Source organism: Acomys russatus, chromosome 7, assembly GCF_903995435.1.
Source record: "Acomys russatus chromosome 7, mAcoRus1.1, whole genome shotgun sequence".
NCBI classification, from domain to species: domain Eukaryota; kingdom Metazoa; phylum Chordata; class Mammalia; order Rodentia; family Muridae; genus Acomys; species Acomys russatus.
In genome coordinates, this window is record NC_067143.1 from 6,387,099 (window position 1) to 6,393,324 (window position 6,226).

Sequence of the window (6,226 nt, forward strand, 5' to 3'; positions counted from 1 at the left end):
TTCAACTCGTTCTGCCCTAGGGGGAGTCTAAGGATGGATGGGAGTTGCCCAGCATGCACACAGAAGTGTACACAGGACCAGTGATCTGCAAGATGGCATCTCTAGGAAGAGTGCAGGCCAGCCAAGACCACAGAGGCCAGAGCTCTGGAGCAGTACCCACCCTCATGACCTCAGGCAGCTACCTCAGGATCTGGGCTTTTGGTTCCTTTTCTTTAAGGTGGGGGGTGGGGCTTAGATAGGATGTGCTCTGGGAGTCTGTGGAAGCCTTCCGGGAGGGGGACTTAGGCCGAGGTCTCGAGATAGCAGCAAGGATTTTCTGAGCCTCACCATGAAGTCCCTGGCTTGGTTTAGGGGCTCCTGGAGGGCAGGATCACGTTGCCACAGATTCCGAGACTGGCTGTAGCACAGACCTGGAATCGGGTGACAGATCCTTCCAGCCTGGACTGGCTCAACCCTTCTGCTACGGCGGCGGCAGCAGCAGCAGCAGCAGCAGCAGCCATGGGGGCTGGAAAACCAGAGCTAATGAAAGCCAGCTGGAGTCCAGGACAAGATTGATGAGGGACAAGGGCCGGGGAAAGGTTTGGCCAAGGTGTGTGTGGCAGGGTGCCGCTGGTGGAGGGAGCAATAAGGAAGGGGAGGGGCTAATTAGTCTTGCCTGCTGGCCCGGGTCCCCATGCCTGGTAAACCTCATTAATTGGGAAGCCCCAGTGGGGAATTTCTGCTCATGACCCAGAGAAGGGAGAGCTTGTTAGGAGTTAATTAGTAGTGAAACTGCTAATGGGGAGAGTGTTTAAGTTTTAAGTGGCAGATACCTGTATATCTAGAAACCACTGATACACCGATTACCTAGCCATCAAGGCAGGTCCCAGTGATAGTGATTTGCAAACTCCATCAGCCTCCAACACAGTGATCCTGATTGGTCAGCCAAGGGTGACAGCCACTGCCCCAACTAAACCTTCCACTAGGCCATTTCTTGGCATTATCTCAGTAGCTACATCTGTCAGCAGGCAGCAGGTACTACCACTGCTGGCCTTTCACAGGCACAAGGCTAGGCTCCCAGGGTGCCTTGCTTCTTTTAGCCTTTGGTACAGCAGGTGTCAGGATCTCTTTTCTAGAACAGATAATGGAGCTCAAAGACAGGAGGGAATTTATGAGGTCTAACCAGAAGTAGAAGTTGGCTGAGATTTTAGTAGATCCCAGACCTTTTGACTTCAGACTCCAATTCTTCAACCTTTTAAACAATCCTCAACACCTTTCCTGTGATATGGGTGATTAAGACAAGACCTGGTGCTGGGTGTTGTGCCGCGCGCCTGTAATTCCAGCACTTGGGGAGGCAGAGGCATGTGGATCTCTGTGAGTGCAAAGCCAGCCTGGTCTACAAAGCAAGTCTAGGACAGCCAAGGCTACACAGAGGAACCCTGTCTCAAAAAAAAAAACAAAAAACAAAAAACAAAAAACAAACAAACAACTCCAAAATCAATCAAACAAACAAAAAAGAAGAGGAGACTTGGTTATGTTTTTGAGGATAATCACAGTGCAGTTCAAAATGTTATCCATTGCACAGACAGAAAAAACAAGTCCCACAAAGGGGCCACTAATGAATTTGAAGGGCCAAGCTACGGTTCTCATGCTCAGTATATTTTCAATTAGATAAAGCCATCATCTGGGGGAATGGAGTGAAAGGAAGAAGGAAAATGGCCTCCAATGCTGATGGTTATTGTGTGTACCCTGCTTTTCAAAAGGTCCACTGATATCTGATCCTGGTCATAGCACTGACTCTAAGTGGGACCCTAGACAAGGCACTGAACTTGTGCAGGTCTTGGTTACCCCATCTGTCAAATAGGAGTGCTGTTTTCTAGCCTGCCTCTGCCCTGTGAGCAGAAAGAGAATGAAGAAAAGACATTGTAATGGTCCAGAAGAGAGTATCACTAGGTGGAAAAAGCTTTGAGTATAGAAGATCCTTTGCACAACTAAATGGCCACTTACATCTTCACAAAAGTGTCTCATTGGGTCTGAGCTACAGAGACCATCTCTCCGAATTGAAGAAAACCAAAATACTTTCTAATGTTGTCCAGGGAGCTGATTAAGGTGGTTGACCAGATAGCCCTCTAGGCCTTCTTATGGCTGATAGACTTTACCTTAATGGTAAAATAAGCCTTACAGCCCTACTCCTCAGACCAAAGGCAGCCACTTCTGGAACTGCACTAGTCTAAGAGCCCCACCCAAATGCCCGCCTAGTTCCCTTCCGGCCCTGGTGGAGACAGGAGCCTCACCCCCCCACCCACCCCCACCCCGCCCGCCGCCTCCTGCTCACTCCTCGGCTGCCAGCCCAGCAGCTGTTGCCTCAGATCAGTGTGGACTATCTAATCCCCTCTCCTGAGCCCTGGCCCCCTCCTCAGGCAGTAAATTAAGGAGGATGTAAGAACAGAGGGCACCAACGTCAGCAGAGCGGCATCCAAAACATCCTCCCCCACCCCGCCTGAGTCACAGGGCCCTGAATTGGCCCCTCTGAGCCTAAGTTGAAGGAGGAGGAGGAGGAGGAGGAGGAGGAGGAGGAGGAGGAGGAGGAGGAGGAGGAGGAGGAGGAGGAGGCAGGGACAACCAGGCTGAAGAGTAGAAGGAAGCAAGAAACCAGAAAGGGCAAAGGCTTTCAGAGAGGACCCAGACTAGACTCTCAGGGTACATTCTGGCCTATTCGCCTTCCCTACGACTCTGTGTAAGACTCCAAGTCTCTACACCAGAGTTACATGGGGGTGGTAAGCCCAGACAGGAGATTCATTTGTCATGCTCTAGGTCTATGTTCCGGTCTCTTCCACACGCCACACCTATTCCTGATTCTGTGATGCTGACTCTGCATTGGGATGTGAGAACATTCAACTGTCAAGGGTAGGACTCCTCACGTCAAAGCCCATCCCCAATCCCTGTGTTTCAGTGGTGTGGTGGCAGAAAACCCTGAGGGCATACGTTACGTTGCTATGTAAACTGTGTAAACTTCTATCACTCTGTGACTTTTCAAAGCACCATCTGAGACTCCAGGGGCCAATAATGATATTCATTTCAAGAGATACCTGACCTGACTCTGGTCTACCAACAAACGGGAAATGGAGTAAGAGGACCGAATGCAGCTTGTGTACTATCCATAGGTATGACCTGCGATGAAGAGCAGTGTAGAGACTGCCCGGTTCCTGAGAGATGCCACCTGTGCTCCCTGATGCAGCCTTATAATGAGCTGATAAATGTTTTCCACACTGACCATTAGGTTGCTTACCCATCCTGCCCACACTCATCCCAGAACCTCAGATATCAAGTCTGCAAAGCCAACATCACCTGTTAGACTCGACTGAGCCAGCAGGATGAGAAGATGGTTCATAGACGCAAAACGGATCCGCTCCGAGGGAGGGATGAATAATCCTATATGTAAAAAATAGCAATGTTCAGACTTCTTTAAATATCGTGTAGAGGCTGGAGACTGTCACACTTCTATCTTCTGTCCAGAACACTCAACAAAACCCCAGACTCTGTCAACCTACTTGGTGTCATGGCTTGGATATTTGGCAGATCTGTCAACCCGACCTACCAGAGCCCCCACAGACTTTCTCCACATCCTGCTCTCATGTCTATTTTGGGGGGACACCACCATTCACATTGTTCAGACAAACCCTCAAGGCTGTATTAACATCTGCTTGTCTCCTCTCTCCACTTCCACCACACCCAGTTTGTCCCAAGAGCCCATTCATTAGCTCTGCTTCCACACACTGCATTCGGGTGCTAGCTGCTTCTTCCTCCACTGTTGCCACTCTAAACCAAGTCATCGACATATTCCATTTGAAATGTCCACCCTACAAATCCCCTGCACAAGCCATTTGTCTTCCACCCTTGACCCCACAGTCCTGCGCCAATTATGCTCAGTATGGGTGCACAGTTCTTCCAAATGTCCGGCAGGTCTCCTACATCTTCTGGTCAAGTTCTTCAAGACTCCTCATCATTGGAAGGAAAAAACAAAACAAAACAAAACAAAACAGAAAACACCAAGGCCCTGGCAAAGCTTCCAAGATTGCACTCAAGCTTGTTTCCTTGACACTTGGCCTCATCTTCCTCTGCAGTGCTCCAGTGTGCCATCTCTCTGTGCAACAAACATTACAAACACCTTTGTTGCCATGGTTTCCTCTGTCTGGAATGTTCTCCTGCTACATACCCACCTTCCCAATTCCTCAACACCTTTGAATCTTCCCCTGACTCTCACCTTGATGATGGGATAATGATGATGGGTCATGATGGTGGGTACTGCGCCAGAGCTCTGGCCTCCGTGGTCTCGTCACAGGCATGATGGCTCACACCCATAATCCCAGCATTCAGGGGGTAGAAGCAGGAGGATCCTGAAAGCCTGTCTCAAAATAACAGCAATACCTACTCAAGATCAAATGTCAATATGGAAACGCACATTAAAGCCACCATGAGGACCTATTTCATACTAATTGGAACAGTTTGAATCATTTTTAAGTTGGTATAAATATCTCCCCACCATTTCATTTAGTGGGACTGTAAATGGGGGACAGACACTTTGGAAAACAATCTAATAGTGCCTCAAAAAATTAAACACAGAGTTCTCACAGGGCCCAGAAAGTTCACACTTAGGTGTCTCCTCAACGGGCTTGAAAGTACATCCTCACATAGCCACTGGCTCACAAAGTTCATGGCAGCTGTGTGTCCATAAACAGATGAACCGGTTACTGTGATGTGGTCTAGCATTCAACAGAGCCTCAGTCATGAAAGGCGTACTCATGCACACTACAGCTTGTGTGGACCTTGGAAAACATTATGCTGAGCAAAAAAAGGAAGACGCAAGATGGTATATACAATATGGTGCAACTTCTATCAATTTCCTGAGTAGGCAAATGGAGTCCATTCAAGGGCTTGAGAAAGTTCTGCCATTACAAAGTAAGGATATTTGTACAATTCTGTGAGTACCAAAAAAAAAAAGTACCAATTGTTGACTTAAAAAATACCCACCAGTTGGCTCCCAATTCTGTCCATCAGAAGTCTGGATGGGCTTGTCTGGGCTCTAGTTTTAAGGTCTCATAAGACCAAAATCAAAGTGTCAGTAAGAGGATGGGCAAGAGGCGTGCCCTTCCATGCTCACCTGGAAGCTTCTTCTAGGCTCAATGTGTTGGCAGAATCTAGTCCTTTTGGCGATGGAGCTGAGAGTTCCCAGTTCCTCCCCTGTTGCCTCTTTCTCCATGTTGAAGTTCCCTGTATCTATTTTTGTTTATATTTATTTAAATTTTATTATTTAGATTACATCCTGATTGTTATCCCCTCACTTGTACCTTCCCATTTCCCCCTCCCTCCCTCTTTCTCCCTATTTCCCTCCCCTAGGCCTGTGACAGAAGGGGACCTCCTCCCCCACCATATGATCACAGCCTATCAGGTCTCATCTGGATAGCCTGCTTCCCCTTCCTCTGAGTGCCACCATGCCTCCCCACCAAGGGGAAGTGGTCAAATAAGGGGCACCAGAATTCATGTCAGAGTCAGTCCCTGCTCTCCACACAACTGTGGAGAATGCACTGTCCATTGACTAGATCTGGATAGGGGTTCTAGGTTTACTGCATGCATTGTCCTTGGTTGGCCCTGTATCTATTTTCAAAGGGCCCTGTCTTCAGAGCAGCAATGGCATAGTGAATCTCTCTTATGCTTTGGATGTCACCCTCTCTGCTTCTTGGCTGCCATGAGGTGAGCAGCCTTCTCCATGGTGTCAGCCTCACCACAGGCCCAAAAGCCACAAGGCTGAGTCCTCTGAAACAATGGTGAGAATGAAGCATTAATCTACATAAAGATTCCTTTAATTTATCTCAAGCATGCTGTTACAGCGACAGAAGCCTGACTGACACAGATGCTATGCCGTACTCCTTCTTTAAAGCCTGGGTATTATCCTGGTAGACCTGCTGACAATTTGCTCTCTCACGAAGGACATTTGTGAGAACCTGTTCTAGCCACATGCTATGAGTCTCACAAGCAAACACACACACAGGCACACACACAGACATACACACACACACACACACACACACACACACACACACACACACACACACTGGCCAGTCCTAGAGCTGAGTGTGTGTACACTGAATACCCATCAAATGTTTACTGACATGTCCCCGATGTATGAGAGGCAATCCAAGAATACAGGGCTCTCTACTGGGAAAGCTGAGGTCCTGGAACACATGGA